Source organism: Mytilus trossulus, unplaced genomic scaffold (genome assembly GCF_036588685.1).
Source record: "Mytilus trossulus isolate FHL-02 unplaced genomic scaffold, PNRI_Mtr1.1.1.hap1 h1tg000128l__unscaffolded, whole genome shotgun sequence".
Taxonomy (NCBI): domain Eukaryota; kingdom Metazoa; phylum Mollusca; class Bivalvia; order Mytilida; family Mytilidae; genus Mytilus; species Mytilus trossulus.
Genome location: NW_026963301.1, coordinates 3,724,511 through 3,743,699, shown reverse-complemented (window position 1 = coordinate 3,743,699; position 19,189 = coordinate 3,724,511). Strand labels below are relative to the sequence as shown.

The following is a 19,189-nucleotide window of genomic DNA, read 5'->3' as shown; positions in this document are numbered from 1 at the left end:
AGTTTTGGTGGATGCGGTCAAATAATTTTATTGTACAAGTCAACTGGAGGCATCAAAACTACTGAAATTTTGTTACGTATCAGTATTTTAGGTAAAAAGAGGACATGCTGGCACCCTTAATTTAGGGGAACAAAAATTTGTTGTTATTATATTGCAATATTGCTGTCCATTGTCATAATTGTATTATACATTGAATCCTGACATTAAAAATAAGGCTGATTTACTATTCTGGTATATAGATTTACAATTTGAAGTTCACATATGGTCAGTTTTGGTAATGTGGTCAAATAATGTTGGTGTACAAGTCAGCTGGAGGTATCAAAACTACTGAAATTTTGTTACGTATCAATATTTTGAATAAAATGAGGACATGCTGCTATCCTAAATTGATGCGAACCAAAATTTGTTGTTATTATATTGCAATATTGCTGTCCATTGTCATGATTGTATTATACATGGAATCCTGACATTAAAAATAAGGCTGATTTACTATGCTGGTATATAGATTTACAATTTAAAGTTCACATATGGTCAGTTTTGGTAATGCGGTCAAATAATTTTGTTGTACAAGTCAGCTGGAGGTATCAAAACTACTGAAATTTTGTTACGTATCAATATTTTGAATAAAATAAGGACATGCTGGTATCCTAAATTTATGCGAACCAAAATTTTTTGTTATTATATTGCAATTTTACTGTCCATTGTCATGATTGTATTATACATTGAATCCTGACATAACAAATATGGCTGATTAAATATGTGGGTATAAAGATTTAAAAATAAAAGTGCATATATGGTCAGTTTTGGTGGATGCGGTCAAATAATTTTGTTGTACAAGTCAACTGGAGGCATCAAAACTACTGAAATTTTGTTACGTATCAGTATTTTAGGTAAAAAGAGGACATGCTGGCACCCTTAATTTAGGCGAACAAAAATTTGTTGTTATTATATTGCAATATTGCTGTCCATTGTCATAATTGTATTATACATTGAATCCTGACATTAAAAATAAGGCTGATTTACTATGCTGGTATATAGATTTACAATTTGAAGTTCACATATGGTCAGTTTTGGTAATGTGGTCAAATAATGTTGATGTACAAGTCAGCTGGAGGTATCAAAACTACTGAAATTTTGTTACGTATCAATATTTTGAATAAAATGAGGACATGCTGGTATCCTAAATTTATGCGAACCAAAATGTTTTGTTATTATATTGCAATTTTGCTGTCCATTGTCATGATTGTATTATAAATTGAATCCTGACATAAAAAATATGGCTGATTTACTATGCGGGTATATAGATTTGCAAATTAAAGAGCACATATGGTCAGTTTTGGTAATGCAGTCAAACAATTTAGTTGTACAAGTCAGCTGGAGGTATCAAAACTACTGAAATTTTGTTACGTATCAATATTTTGAATAAAATGAGGACATGCTGGTATCCTAAATTGATGTGAACAAAAATTTGTTGTTATTACATTGCAATATTGCTGTCCATTGTCATGATTATATTATACATTGATTCTGGCATAAAAAATATGGCTGATTAACTATGCGGGTATATAGATTTACAAATTAAAGTGCACATATGGTCAGTTTTAATGGATGCGGTCAAATAATTTTGTTGTACAAGTCAACTGGAGGTATCAAAACTACTGACATTTTGTTACGTATCAATATTTTGAATAAAATGAGGACATGCTGGTATCCTAAATTGATGTGAACAAAAATTTTTTGTTATTATATTGCAATATTGCTGTCCATTGTCATGATTGTATTATACATTGAATCCTGACATAAAAAATATGGCTGATTTACTATGCGGGTATATAGATTTACAAATTAAAGTGCATATATGGTCAGTTTTGGTGGATGCTTTCAAATAATTTTGTTGTACAAGTCAACAGGAGGCATCAAAACTACTGAAATTTTATCACGTATCAGTATTATAAGTAAAAAAGGGGACATGCTGGCACCCTTAATTTAGGCGAACAAAAATTTGTTGTTATTATATTGCAATATTGCTGTCCATTGTCATGATTGTATTACACATTGAATCCTGACATTAAAAATAAGGCTGATTTACTATGCTGGTATATAGATTTACAATTTAAAGTTCACATATGGTCAGTTTTGGTAATGCGGTCAAATAATTTTGTTGTACAAGTCAGCTGGAGGTATCAAAACTACTGAAATTTTGTTACGTATCAATATTTTGAATAAAATGAGGACATGCTGGTATCTTAAATTTATACGAACCAAATTTTGTGTTATTATATTGCAATTTTGCTGTCCATTGTCATGATTGTATTATACATTGAATCCTGACATAAAAAATATGGCTGATTTACTATGTGGGTATATAGATTTACAAATTAAAGTGCATATATGGTCAGTTTTGGTGGATGCGGTCAAATAATTTTGTTATACAAGTCAACTGGAGGCTTCAAAACTACTGAAATTTTTTTACGTATCAGTATTTTGAGTAAAATGAGGACATGCTGGTATCCTAAATTGATGTGAACAAAAATTTTTTGTTATTATATTGCAATATTGCTGTCCATTGTCATGATTGTATTATACATTGAATCCTGACATAAAAAATATGGCTGATTTACTATGCGGGTATATAGATTTACAAATTAAAGTGCATATATGGTCAGTTTTGGTGGATGCTTTCAAATAATTTTGTTGTACAAGTCAACAGGAGGCATCAAAACTAATGAAATTTTATCACGTATCAGTATTATAAGTAAAAAAGGGGACATGCTGGCACCCTTAATTTAGGCGAACAAAAATTTGTTGTTATTATATTGCAATATTGCTGTCCATTGTCATGATTGTATTACACATTGAATCCTGACATTAAAAATAAGGCTGATTTACTATGCTGGTATATAGATTTACAATTTAAAGTTCACATACGGTCAGTTTTGGTAATGCGGTCAAATAATTTTGTTGTACAAGTCAGCTGGAGGTATCAAAACTACTGAAATTTTGTTACGTATCAATATTTTGAATAAAATGAGGACATATGCTGGTATCTTAAATTTATACGAACCAAATTTTGTGTTATTATATTGCAATTTTGCTGTCCATTGTCATGATTGTATTATACATTGAATCCTGACATAAAAAATATGGCTGATTTACTATGTGGGTATATAGATTTACAAATTAAAGTGCATATATGGTCAGTTTTGGTGGATGCGGTCAAATAATTTTGTTATACAAGTCAACTGGAGGCTTCAAAACTACTGAAATTTTTTTACGTATCAGTATTTTGAGTAAAAAGAGGACATGCTTGCACCCTTAATTTAGGCGAACAAAAATTTGTAGTCATTATTTAAATGAATTAAACTATTGCTGATTGTGGCTGCATAGTTCAAGCATGTATAACTAACAAGGACGTATACACCTAACATCAAATATACTTCTTTTCAAAAATATACATAATATGATTGAATTTGATCTCGGAATATATATATATATATTCAGTGCCTGTTATCATTGTAACCGAGATCGTTTTTATAATAGATAGATTGCCAGATCACAGATAAATTTGTGTTACGTTCTGTGCGTACTTATTTTCAAATATTTGTATTTAATCCTGTTCATAAAACGGAAGTATTCATTTTCAAATTACTTTATTTTCGATGTTTATACTACGAAACAAAGATATTATTTTTTTTTTAAATCAACGAAGAGCGGTCCTGGTTACAAGTAAACTTAGTGTTGAGCAGACCAGTCAAAAGTTAACTTGGGAACAGGTCTGGTTTTGATCGGATTTGTCCAAGCAGAAGTTAACTTTGTGGCAGGACCGGTTTCCAAGTTAACTTATGTTAACTTTATGACAGGACTGGTTCCGAAGTTAACTTATGTTAACTTTATGACAGGACTGGTTCGAAGTTAACTTATATCAATAGCGGACCTGTTTCCAAGTTAATTTTTTGGCAGACATAAAAACAGTCCTAGGACCAAGTCCGCTTTTCAAGTTAACTAGATTTTGGTCCTAGGACTGGTCAGAGCAGTCCTATATTCGGTCACAGGTTAACTTTGACCAGTCCAAATGACTGGTTATCAAGTTAACTTGCTGTACAGGTTAGGAGTGCACCCATCTGTAAAGTATTTCGAGCTTATCAGCGGTACTAGAAAACGCAAGGGATTTCATCACTTGCCATCTTATTGTGAGGATGTGAGAAAAGTTGCTAAGGACTTATTGGAACACAGTGCACTTAAACATACAATCAATCGTAAATTAAAATGTAAAGACTTAAAAATTGACAGAAATCCGTTTGAAAATTGTGTGTCAGGACTGTCATCTATGATTCATCGTCATAAACCGCCAACTCCATTTCGTCGTTTACGTGACAAGCATATTTACAAAATGATTTAGTAGTTGTGTGATACCGTGTCTTAGTGTAGTATTTTCTCACTGGCTATATATAGCTATTAAACCATGCCTTATCCTTGTCAAACTCTACATCTAGTCTCTGGTGGAACTTTTCTCATTGGCAATAAAACCAAATCATGCAAATCTTATTTCGTATAAAGATCAATTTATATATACAAGACCTTCTCACAAGCAGACATGTGCTTAAAATGTGTGAATATCAAGTTGGCTAGGAGCTCTATAAACCTCATGTTTACTATGCTTTGTTTGTCTCTAAATAAAATTTACTTGCTTAAACTTACTTCTGAGTATTCACTATTCATGCTACATGTATTATAATTTACTGATATAATTATTGTCTTGCAAATGAATAATATGAGATCTGATGTATATGTCAACGAGACAGCAACCCAATTATAACAAGAGTGGACACACTAAAATGTCTCACCTTTTCTAGTGTTCTCAATTGAATTAATGTTGATAAGTTTTTTCTACAAGCATTGATTAAATTCAATGTTCACATGTTTAAGGTGAAATAAACAATCACAGGCTGAACAATCATTCCAAACACCAAATTCAGTTAGCCTATTGCTAAAAGTATCTTAGAAACAAACCTAATCAAAAAATTTTAACTTTGACCAATGAACCATGAAATGAGGTCAAGGTAAGATACATCTTACTATTATTCAATACACAACTATAAATAACTTATAATATCTGAAAAACTATCCCATTTAAAACTTAATATTGACCAACCACGAAAATTAGATCAGAGTCAAATAATACCTGCCAGACAGATGTAAACATCTTACAATTATTCTATACACCAAATGAAGTTCTATCCCTATTGTATCTGGAAAACAGACTAAATCATATCAATGAACCATGAAATAAGGTCAAGGTAAGATGAAGCATACCAGACATATTTACATGTATACACATTACATTATGATTCATTCCATAGATTGTAAACCAAATAAAGTTCTTGTATTCCTAGCTTATAGTATATCAAATAAAAAAAAAACCAGCATTGACCAATGAAACAATGAAAATGAGGCGTCAGGTAGGTGATCGTTGGCAGCGTAAGCTCTCAACTTAAAAGCTTAGTGTTTCAGTAGTAGAAGACCTGGATGCTTCATACTTTGTATATAGATGTTACAAACTTTTTGTCTGTCTTATGACAAACATCCTAAACTTAAGGTCTCATTATATATCAACTTATCAAGCTGTATATTGTCCTGAGGTTGAGCCTCTCAAAATTGTTGATAAATTTAACACAAAACTTTCAACAAATTCTTCAAATGAAAATAAAACACAAAAACTCAACATTGGCCAATGAACCATGAAAATGAGGTCAAAGGAAGACGTGTGATACCGGCTAGACAGACATTTTCAGTGGTTGTCTTTTGTTAGTGTGTTTCATATATGTTTCTCGCTTCTTGTTTTGTAAATAGATTAGACTGTTTAGATTTTCTGTTTGAATTGTGTTACACTGGTTATTTTGGGGCCCTTTATAGCTTACTGTTCGATGTGAGCTTTTGCTCCGTGTTGAAGGCCGTACTTTGACCTATAACTGTTTTAACTTTTTATACATTGTTACTTGGATGGAGAGTTGTCTCATTGGCACTCATACCGCATCTTCTTATTTATATGTACACCTTTTGTGCTTACAATCATTCCATATTCCACATATAGTTGACCTACTGCTAAATAGTATTTAAGATATAACTTGAACCTTAAGCTTGAAGCGAGGTTCTGACAGACATGTATCTAGTCGTTTTAAGGTACCCATCTGAAATGCTGACATGAAGCTTGATACAAAATTTCAGGAAGTTGCTGAGAGTGGCACAAAATTTTATGGGACAGACATATCAGTGAACTTTCTTTTGGAAAGGTGGTTTAATTACAACAGGTGCCTAGATATGAAAAGTTGCTGGCTGTCTCATTGGTAATGATAACCATTTTCCTTTTTCCATTTAGATACAACAGAAAGGCAAATGAATTTATCTGTCTCATTGGCATTGTCACACTCATACAACTCATTTGACCAAACAGTAAATTATATGCGGTTAACTTTGGAAAAAAATGGCTTTATTTACATGATTTATTTACTACTTTTGTCAATTCATATTCTTTTTTAATCATCACAAATGTCTAGATCTGGTAGTCCCATTAGTTCAGCTTCATACTCAGCCCAGTCATAACTTTCTGTGTTGGAATCAGATTCACTTTCACTTATATTTGATGTGTCTGTGAACATTATTTCAAGTGGTAAAGATTCACATATTCCACAACTACATTTTAAAGCACAAAGATCACAACATGTGTGGCTGGTTTCTACACTTCTCAATTTATCCATGTCGGATTTCTTTAAGAAAGGTTGAAGTAAAGCTGTACTGCGGCAATCTTTACTGCTGTACACTTGTTTAACGTCTACATCAACATGCCTACTGTTGAAAGAATTGTACAGAATTAGTCCCAAAGAAGGTTTACCATTTCTTCCAGCTCTACCCATTTGTTGAATAAGATCAAGTGTGGTTTTCGGTGCACCATACAAAATAATGTTTTGGCAGTCACAGATGTCAACACCCATGCCCAGTGCTGAGGTGGCTACGATAATTCGTAAAGAACTATCTGGCTTTTTAAGTTCCGTTAAAATCTTGTCTTTTCTTGATGTTGTACTCTCTGAATGATACATATCAATGTATCCAATATAACTAGGGAGTTCATTTGATATATATTTATACATTTAAGAAACGTCTATAATTGATGTACAATAAATTAATGTTTTAGGAAAATTTTCCTTCTCTTTATGCAAGCCATCTATAAGCCAGCACATAGCTATCTACAGTTCAGTGTTAACTTTATTGACCACAATCTTAATGTTTTCCTTGTTTGGTGACATTGTAATGTCAGTCACATCTGGGCTTAGGTTTAGGGCATTCATTACACGCTTTCTTATTTTTAATGTACATGTTGCACTTAATGCGAGAACACTGGCAGTGGGACATATGGATCTAATTTCTCCTATGTGCTGGAACCATTTTCTGAATGCTGGTTTCCCATCAATATCTTCTCCCCTGAAATACAAATTTAGATAATTTAGCAACAGATATGTATAGTTTGTTCTTATTTCATAATGCAGTTAAAACATTGCACCAGGCTAGGGGAGGGTTTTGCAACAACAAACATGTTAACTCCATCTTATTATGTATGTGTCTAGCTGTCCCAAGTCAGGAGCCTGTAATTCAGTGGTTGTTGTTTGCTGTTGTATATCATTATATTTTTCATTTACAAAATGTATTGTTTTGTTCTTAAACAATGTTAAATAAGGCCTATTATTGCTTTCATTGCAGTATGTTTTTGTTCATTGTTGAAGACCCATTAGTCATTAACTATGTCATTTGTTCATTGTTGAAGAGTTCTTTCATTGGCAATCAAACCACATTTTCTTATTTTTATATTATAGGGTTACTGCATGAATATAGGTGGAATATTGTCCCGAGTAGAATTTTATATTGCACGAGCTTGCGAGTGCAATATATGTTCTACGAGGGACAATATTCCCCAATATTCATGCAATAACACTTTTATTGTATAGCAATATAATATTTGAAAGTGAAAATTGGTTTAAACTAAGATTTTGTCGTTGATGACGTCATGAATTTTGAAGATTTATTGCACTAGTGCAATATTATATTGCTATGCAATAATAAGAAATATTTTAGATATGCTTTGCATCTTTTTTGGTGAATAGCATTCAATTTAGTAATCATTTCACATTGGTAGTAGAAGCCATCTCATTTTCATGTTGCTTAATATAATTAGATGGTTGTACTTGTCTTGATTAGTACATATATTGCATGTTGCAACTTAATATTTGATCCCAATTGAAATCACCCAATCAAGGGCGCCTACTATGGGAGCAACCACTAAACTTCAAGAGGGGGGGGGCTATGTTTTTTGTCAGGGCCAGACATTTTTGTTCGTGGTTCGCACAAACAATTTTATTTGATTTGTCAAAGCTATCAATCAGATTATTTTTTTTTCTAAAGTTAATACCATCTGGAATCTGGATTCAGAATATTTTTTTTGTCATCTCCTTGAACAGAATATTTTTTTTCATCAAATTGGGAATCAGATTATTTTTTTAGGAAAAAAACATAGACCCCCCCCCCTTTTTGCAGTTAAATGGTTGTTCCCCAATGAAAAGCAAAAATGAGAATTGATAATATTGTGCAACTTTAAACTTTATTTTGTTATTATTAGCACTATACAAATTTGTACATGAACTAAACATTATAACATTGAAACAGCTGATGAAGCCCACTGGTCACAATACACCTAATTAACAAGTAGATTTTTCTGTAAGATAACCAGGTTAAGAAAGATTTGTTTTCTCAATTTACCGTCATTGTAAGCTTAAGTCATGTAAGTGTACATTTTTTTGTTGATTAAAAAGCATCATTTAAATTTTCTTACCAAGTTGCAATAGTGTGAAACTCATCAATGACAATTGTGGACACATGTAAAGTCTTTAAGACTTCTCTGCAGATAGGATCTCCAACCAGTGTCTCAGGAGATGCATAGATGATGTTTACATCCTTCATGTCCTCACTGATATCAGAACTTGAGCCTTCAACAGAAAATATTCATTATAGATACAAAAATATGTGTCCATAGGACAAGACACCATGTGCATCATTATATTTCACATTTTTTTTATTTTAGTTTCCATGTGTTTTATGCAAAATCATTCAGCCTGATGTATTTTCTCATTTGAATTGTTTTGCATTGGTCAATTAATTAATGGCCTTGTATTTAGTTTACTACATGTATGCAGTATGTGTTTGCTCATTGCTGCAGGCCATATGGTGACCTATCATTGTTAAATTCTACATCATTTGGTCTTTTGGAGAGCTGTTTAATTGGCAATCATACCACATACATGACATACATTCTTATTTTTATATTTATATAAAAAATGAATAGAATTAAGGATAAATTGGTTTAGTTACTGTATGTCAATCTAGACTAATTATATAATTATAAATTAAAATCTCCACGCTTGGTCATTTTTTTTAATCTTTGTTAGTAATCTCCATGTCATGGGGTGGATACGTAACTTCCTAAAAACGGGGATGTGCCAAAAATATCAAAGGTATTGAATTGTCTTTAATAGAGACCTAAATAGACTGTCTGTGATTTCTTATTGGTAATAAATGTTTCATCATTGAATTAGTCCAAACTCTTTTAATACTTTGTCTGAGTTGACTTTTTAGACAAACAGAGTAGACTAATTAGCAGTCCGGGACTCCCCAAGTTGTACAATTATTCCACCCAGTGGTTTGACGGTAAATTGACCCCCTTTTTTGAGTCCAACAAAAAATTGGTACGTGCCTTTTCCCCCTACATAACATGATTACACGGCTAGTATTACAATGTATTAAAAGCAAAGACTTGTTGACACCGAGTCAGAATAATGTGTTTGGATATGGTTGCATTAAATAAAATAAATAGTCTCATATTCATTATGTACAAGATGTAAATTAATCCCAATTACCCTGAAATACAGGAACCACATGAGGGGTCCCAATCCATATAGAGCACTTAAATAACCCTAACCCCTAACAACTAGTATTTATTAATTACTATTAACCCATTCTCTAAACTATATGGGCCACTAAAGTAAAAGCAGGCCAAAACATACAAATGTAGACCCCCAATAAATAAGCAGAATCCCAAAATAGACAAGTACAAATGTACACATGTACAGGACCCCTTCCCAAATGACTGTACATTTCTAGCTGAAGCAAATTTATAGTTACCTATATACACTGCTTTAAGATTTGGTATCTTCTGGAGTCTTTCAACCTGGTCCTTCATGATTGAAACTAGCGGGCAGCACACTATTATTTTACCAATGTCATTAATATGCAATTCACGTTGTACAGGAATACACATTTGAAAAGGCAAGGATTTGCCGAATCCTGTTGGTAAAACGGCCAAGCAATCATCTCTCGATATCATACATTTCAAAATTTTCATTTGTTCTGCTTTTAACTCCTTAACTCCGAACTGAGGAAGAATTTTAATTATCGCTTCATTTATTTCACTCGAATCACTGGACGTCGCCATTTTGTATGCCGAGCCGAACATCAGTAATAAAACGATCGCTGATTGGATTAAAAGAAATCTCGGAAACGATTTTCATTGGTCAGAAAAAGGTGGCAAATTTATTCAAATTTTGAGCTCTGACGCCCTGTCAAATGGGATGTTGTTAGATCTCCCACGCAGCGACCAAGAATAAAAAAAATAGCGAGTGAGATATTTAATTTCAATTAGATACGCAGCGACCAAGAATAAAAAAAATAGCGAGTGAGAGATTTAATTTCAATTAGATTGTTTGTTTATGTGTTACAAATTTGTTTTTCGTTCATTTTTAATTTTTTTAAAATAAGGACGTTAGTTTTTTCGTTTTAATTGTTTTACATCATCATATCGGCGCCTTTTATGACTGACTATGCGGTATGGGCTTTGAAAATTTGAAAAAAAGATGTTTTTTTTATTCTCTCGTAATACAGATTTCGTTCAAAAACAACATCTTTAGGTACACACCCCGGTTATCGAATTTTTCTATACTTTGTGGTATTGGTGTGAGTATTTATGTATTATGTATTTAGTATTATATACTAGTTTAGATGATCAACCGTGAATATAGAGTCTCGACAACGTTGAAAGCCAAACGGTGACCTATAGTTGTTAATGTCTGTGTCAGTTTGGTCTCTTGTGGACCGTTGTCTCATTGGCAATCATACCACATCTTCTTTCTTATATGAGCATCTGGAGGAACTCTATAGAACAATCGCAATTAATTAGTGCAATGTTTCTATGGCCATAAAGTCGCCACAGAAGAACACTAAAAAGTTTCAGGTTATTCTAATAGGGTTACAATTCAAAGATAAAGAGACAGATTACATGTTTATTCCGGTCAGTGTTAAGGTTGTTGCTCGAGGTAAAACATTTGGTTACATCTTTGCAATATCTATAAATATTTTATATGACTTGATGTTGTCTTTAAAATTGATATGGAAGTGTAACATAAATCTATGAAGTAAAAAAAAGAAAGCAAAACAAGACTCGTTTGATAAAAAACGGACATAATTGCGATGTGTTCATATATAATTCGTAGAAAAATGCATAAATATACAACTTGGCCATGCTAATCATTTGTTATTCTATTTCTGGAAAATAAAAGAACTTGTGACATTTACAAATATAATTAGTCGTGATAAGCTAGATCACATATGCGTGAGAAATTAATGATTGAAGCTTATAGAATGTGCTCAAAACATTTTTTTAAACTTCCAGAAAAAATTCACAATCTTTGAAATTAATTTAAAAAAAAATCCCTTCATTCATAACTAGCATTGATATAAACAAATCACAAAAAAAAACTTAAAATAGCTTACCATTAGGCATAAGAAAAGCGTTAAGACCTATAACGGCTGAATATATATTTTTCAAGTAATTAATATCAATCCAATTAGATTTTCACATTATCAAGTTTGTTTAAAGTTTAGTGATCACGTCTTGATTCAGTCAAAAAGTTTTTTTTAAGTGTCAGCTTTATTCGGTAAAACAATTTACGATAAATAAATATATCGAGAAAAGAAGTAATTTTTGATTTTATCACGGAAAATCAAAACGTATATCAATGAACATATTACATAGTTAACATTATCTTGCCTCTATCTCCGATCTCTTGTCCACATCTTATAATATATGCAGATATATCAATTAAAATCTCTGAAAATTTCTTCCAAAATGGTCAGTTTAGGAATCTTGTAACAGTTATATCATTTCTAGCCATATGTCTCTTATGTTAGCAAAAATTGTATGCATAAAATTAACTAATTGGCATATATATTCATTAAAAAAAAGTAACAGAGTTTACTACTTGAAATCTGGTGACAATGTTTTTGCATACCAGTTCCACTTCAAACGTTTACTTGATAAAATCATATCTTTAAAGGTTAAATTATTTATTTATGGACCGAGGTCAAGAAAATTTTGTCAGACCTTTCCTCCTCCGTTTTTACTTTGAAGTTTCGAAAAAAAGTTATACAGAAGACTAGAAAGGTGATATGTATTACTATTTTTTGTAAATTCAAAACATCAGTTTGTGCTTCTAAGAGCTTCTAAGAGTGTATACTAACATTGATGTTTACAGGGTTGTCATCTCGTCATATTATAGAAACGTCTAAAAATACACAATATGTGAAATTTATAAATGATCAATTAAAAAATAATTGTTACTTGTTGAAAAAATATATAAATGCATGAATATGAAAATCAAAACAAATACATGTAATATCTTACCAGACGGTGATAGGAATATTATGTCCAAATAACAGAATTGTCTTTATCTACATTATTACATACTCTAACTCTGTGTTTGAAAATGCCTGCATATATATCTACAATTCAACAAAAAAATAACTGTACTGTTGCATGTCAGAATGACAAAAGGACGGAAATATTTTATTTAATCAAATACTGGTCCACATGGAGTCAAACAATGTGTCTTTGTAGGATAAAATGCCTTCTTTCGATTTATATCATTGTAAATGAGAATGATAGACGTTCAAATTGAGTGTGTTGGTATAGTATAAGATATATTCATAACCAATTCAAATCGCTCAAAAATGCATTGAACATGTTTTCTGGGCGTTATACGCCATTCATCATGTAATCTTTCTTATTCATTTTAGATGCATTTCTTTCAATAACAATTTTAACGTGTTCTAAGCATTTGACGAATCGGATGTCAAATAGTAACGTAACAAAGCCCTTTGCAAATGTATTTGTGAATATTTTTAAAGGAAGACTTACAACGAGAAGCTTAAAATTCAAAGACTTTACATACTAAGCTTTGTTTAAAAGTTGCTTTCGTATTTCTACTTTAGCGATTAATATTGTGTTTAAAGTCGTCTTCCGTATATCAAAATAATCATTTGTTTAAAAACACTAAATAAATATGTTAAAATTAGAAAGATGTTGAAAGTCATCAGAATGTATATAACATCATTAGTGTCGTGTCGTGAAACATAAAAAAGTATTAGTACAAGCTTTAAAAAGCCAGGTTCGCCGAATATGTTTTTCCTTTCGTAGCGTGAACAGTTAATTACAGTTGGGTGCAGACCAAGCATTACATGTAAACGGGCCTTTGAAAATAACGCGGCGTTTACTCGCGTGCACTTCATGTAAACGCCGCGTTAAAACTGCGTTAACTCTAAAATTTTAGTAGACATATTAAATAGTAAACGGGCGTTTACTTTCGCGTTTACCTCCACGTTAACGCGAAAACCGCGCGTCTTCTAATTTTGTAAAGAGTAAACGGGCGTTTACTTTCGCGTTTATTTTGCGTTAACGTGTCTTCTATTTTTGTAAAAAAAAGTAAACGCCCGTTTACTGTTTGTCGTAAACTCGCGTTAACGCAGATTGTCCTTGTATCCTGGGTGGGAACGCTAACCTTATATACCACATGATAAGGCACATCTGTCCATTTTATTTTTAAATATACCGGTTTGTGAGTCGATATTTGTACATGTAAATTTTGAACAGAAAAAATAGAAAATCCGCTGTTGAAAGTTTTTACAACTGATTTTTTTTTGCAATTAATAAATTTTTATATTTCTTATCAGTAGTGTTTTTGAATGTTAAGGTTTAAAACACATATACGTAAATATTAAATAATTTTAACAACATGAATACATGACAAATGCACACGACGATTATTTTATAATACATTTTGTTCACAATGAGTTAACGCGGAAAGTAAACGCGCGTTTACTTTCAAGTGCACGTAAAAATACATTTGAAAAATCTGTAGTAAACGCGCGTTTACCTTTACGTGCACGTAAAATTAAACTTGTGAAATCTGAAGTAAACGGCCGTTTACTACTGACTAAGCGAACACAGGGTAAACGCGCGTTTACTCGAGTAGACATTAGAAATTTCCATTTTTAGAGCTTTAACGTAAATTTAAAGTTAACTAACGAAATATGTGCACGCCGCGTTAACTTGCGTTTACTTAATGTAATGCTTGGTCTGCACCCAACTGTATATTGTTTCCGATTCTAAGAATATGTCGTATTCTGCGATTCTAAACTAGCGCAATAATTTGATTTTTTTTAATTTCAAATCGTTGCCTTTATCTGCCGTTCAAATAAAATAACAGCTGCTGCAAAGCGCATTTAGTTTTATTTCAACTCCCGAACACAGAGATCAAATGGTGCAGGAATGTTGAAGGTGTTTTCTTTTGGTGTGTTGGTGCTTGTGATTTCGCCATTTGATAAGGTACTTTCCGTTTTGAATTTAGTATTCTTGTTATTTAAGGTTTTGGTTTTAAACATGGTTAGGCGTCCCTAACAAATGCATTGTACGCCACACAATAACTTTAGCTTAATGCATAGTATATATAAAATGCACTTTGTTTAATACAATAATCTTACTATGCTGGTTACGGATGATTTGAAGGGTTATCGTAAATGTTACAAGTTCGTAACTGAAGAAGGTCACCATTTTGATTTTTATTTTGTGTTCATATGCATTCCTTAAAAAGAAATCTTCTGTTTGCAATAATTGAATTATTAGAAATGTGCTATTAGTACTACACATGTCTAGTGTTTTGTTTAATGTTTGACATCGGGAATATACATATGACGTCAGATTTTGTAATTGACATAGACGATGTAACAACTCCGTCGACGTTTTCCTTTATTGCAATTCGAGACCATAGTATTTACTGTAATGGAATTTATTTCAATATGGTGGATTTGAATACAGATAACTGTAATGTATTTTAAGCTTGGCCTTCGTAAATCGAAAATGTTACTGCTAAACAAAGCGACCCGTCGCTTGGTAAACTCTTTTTCAAATACCTCTAAATCTACAACACGAATATCTCGTAAGTTAAATCCCATATTTGGACAATTTGTATATGTTTCTTTTAGCATGGTCTTTTATTTTACCGCATGCTTCAATTTTCTGTACACAACCCAGTTAGCTGACGATCTACAGTTTATGTTAAAACAAACACGTTTTACACTTTGTATTTGTCTTTTAAAAAAGATTAAAAAAAGATCATCATACGGAATGTTTTGATCCATGTCTGCTTTTTTCAAATTTTATGTTTGTCTCATTTCTTGGTCTTTTGACAGTGAGCCTGTTCCGAGTAAAATATTTTCATGATTACAGATGAGGGTTAATCAATTATAATTATTGGATGTACTGCTGCAGCTCGGATATTAATGATCTCAATTATATTATGGCTCTTTTTATTATTATGTATCAGGTTCCATCTGGTAAACTCGTTATACATTAGGTCCTCCGATTGTGAAAGGTCAAATCTTCCTTCCGATGATTGCCATGATTATTTCCAATTATATTACGTTAGCAAAACCGGATTAAATATGTCATTTAAAAGATACAAAAAGTAAAATCTGAAAAAATGCTAAACTCCGAAGACAATTCAAAAACAAAAGTCACCAAACAATGTCAAAAGACAAAATAAAAAGCTCAAAAACGTCAAACGAATGGATAACAATTGTTATATTCCTGACTCGGTACAGGCATAATCTTGTGTAGGAAATGCTGGATCAAACCTTAATTGATAATGGTTATCAGAAATAAACAATAGTAATGAGAAATTAAGTTTAACGATCAAGTATCATCCGATTGGATAAGATTGTTCGGTACAAAATGTCAACATGCTATCTAAGCGTCACTGACGAGTCTTATCTAATCTGGCGTATTAAATTATTAGTCTGGTGCCTTTGGCAACTCAATCTGCATTTAATATATGTCCGTTTGTCAATATTAAAAACAAATCATACATTTGTTAGAATAAAGGAACACGGAGATGAGTAAATAAAATAAATGTTAGCAAAGCGCTATTGTAGTGGTCATCTGTTGTTTTAATCAACATGTTACAGGCTGATTTTGTATATTTATCATTTATATATAAACAAGTCTAAATTTAAAACACGTTCAAACCTATGTTTGCGTTGAATAAAAATCACATTATTTATACAGGAAACTTGCAGCAAAGGTGGTAAACCAGAACTTACGGTGCTAAATGTTTTACACCATATTTTGATTTGGACATTAAATGTCCCTTTAGTGATGTTAAGGATCGAAAATTATATGGAAGGCCATCGTATCTACCAATGTTCAGGATAAACTCTTGTATTTTTAAGAGTCAAAATAGGATGAACGGATTATCACAACCGTAGTGAAAATATAAGAAAATAAATGTGAACAAGTTAAAAATTTTCAATGTTGTGTCATGTAAACTATTGCTTGTCTGTTTGTCTCTTTCATTTTTAGCCATGGCCTTGTCAGTTTTTTTTCGATTTATGAATTTGACTGTCCCTCTTGTATCGTTCATCCCTCTTCTTGGAAACAACGGTCAAACCTGCGTTGGATAAAAATCGTAAATTTTATACGGGTGCATATAACAAATAAGTTGGATTAGTTTTCGACAGACTTATTAAGATTAGTGTGTAGTGATCAAGATGTGTAGTGATCAAGATTTCATTTAAAGTGACGGTTATCAGCAATAATTCTATATGAGAAAGTTGCAGATTACTGAAAAGATGATTTTCTAGTGTCGTACTGTTACAGTAATGTTGAATGTCATATAGCGCTCGTCATTGGTTTTTAGCCCTAACATTTTGCACGTGGACGTCCAGAGGTGTCATGGGGCGCTGTTTATCATCATTGTCTAATACATAAACTAAGTCGTTAGCTCCTTAGATTGAATTTTTTAAAGCCATCTAGCTACCTGTTATTGTCTTCATTTACGTCATATGGTCTCTGATTAGTGGTTTCCACTTAGAGTTAGACTATTGAATGGCATTGATCCATTCAAATTTCTAGTAGATGACTTAACCAAATAAATGATAATCTTCAGGGGAAGTATGACATTCAAATAGCATATACATTCACAGAGTTTTTAACACATTTTGTGTATATACGACCTTTAATGTGAAACATCTCTTTTTAAAAGTCTTTCTTAGCCTTGATTTTTACGATGTCTATCAAATGGTCTTTTCAAGAATGTATGTAAAAGTATAAGACGAATACTTTCTTTTCAACAGTTATTAAAATTCAAGTTTTAATATTTAACACAAAACCAGTGATCTTACTTTTAATACAAGTTGACATGTGTAGTCGGCGGGCCTATTTATGATCATTCAAATAAGGAAATGACAGGTTACGATTGAAAATTGTTTATCTAAAACTCAATAGGACTGTTAAATTAAAAATCAAATGCATCTTCAAAAATAAAATGTTTATTGTTCAAGTAGTTCTCCGGTATATTGTATATTGATTTTGTGGTTGTGCATCTTTTCTGGTATATTTTAATTTGCTAGGCATAATTGGGGCCAATAACATGCAAAGTAATTAACTCCATATCATGAATACAGTTAAATGGATTATTTGGAAATGTAGGAATATAATCAAATATCAGTCTAAAAGTTTTACTTCCAGCCAATTGATAGCATATGCAAAACGGGAACTGGGAAGTTTAATTGAATCTATGGACAAATCATTATCATCCAAAAAAGAAAATTTTGCAGCTGAAATAAAACTTATAATAAATCTTATACATTAGTAAGTGACGAAATAATTTGTACTTACTTTCTTTTCCTTTTTAGAACATAATACATCCAACGATAGAAATATACAATACACGCATTTACAAGGTCGAGCATGTGACCTATAAAACCACTGACCGACACATAACAATGTTATCCAGGTGTTAAAAGTACAAAAAATTAAATGCCAATTATATAAGTAAAGGTAAATTATTGTGTAGATTGTAGTGTGTTTTGGGGGACTTTTATTAATGTACTTTATTTACTGTAGAATATTGTGAACATTTTATACGCAAACTCAATCTGTGTAATTAATATGAATGTATAACTTATGTATGGAAAAAAATAAATAGATTTTTTTTTTTTATGATAGAGTCCACCGTTTATCCCTGGACGTTGGATCATTGTAAACACAGGGCCCCTTGTGTATTCTTCCCTGAGTTATACAAGGAAAATGTAATCAGGTGATTTTCAATAAATGTATTTCAAGTCTTAAAAAAAAAAAACAACTACATATCATTAATATTTATTTCTAAATGAAATAATTACATCACAATAACATAGATTTTCATATGCTATTTATCATGACAATTGTTAATAACATCACAGTTGCATTGCCAATGTACTGAAATAAAATCCAAATATGTTTGTCCATAGACGAGCTAGAACTTTCAAGCGCAGAAAAAATATACAAAATCAGTCATGATTTTTTTAATAGAAAACTTGGGAATTGAGCATGTTTCAACAAAAAACAAAAGTTACCAAATGGAATGCACAGAGCTCGAGATTATGACAGAAAATGGATAAAACTAGACCAATTTTGATAGAATTTCATTCATTTTGTAAAAAGAAATGCTTAACCAATACATGTTCAAGGTTCATCATTACAAAAATCAGAACAGTTGCCTATCGAGACACTCAAACGTAGAAAACGGAAACTGCCAATCTTGAATGATATGGGCGGAAAAAATCGAAGCATATTTCGTCAAAACAAGATTTTTGTTATCTGCAATTAATGTATTTTATATGTTTTACACAGAGAATAACTTGAAAATCTAACATTCTTATATTGGGTCATTCATAGTCTGATGTCTGTCTTCAATGACAAGGACATTTTTTTTATAAT

The 19,189-nt window shown here is 31.8% G+C and overlaps 1 pseudogene; it reads right to left on the bottom strand.

Moving 5' to 3' along the window:
• Window positions 1–6,429: 6,429 nt before the first annotated feature.
• LOC134700191 (probable ATP-dependent DNA helicase RecS) lies at window positions 6,430–10,560 on the bottom strand (annotated as a pseudogene).
• Window positions 10,561–19,189: the final 8,629 nt, after the last annotated feature.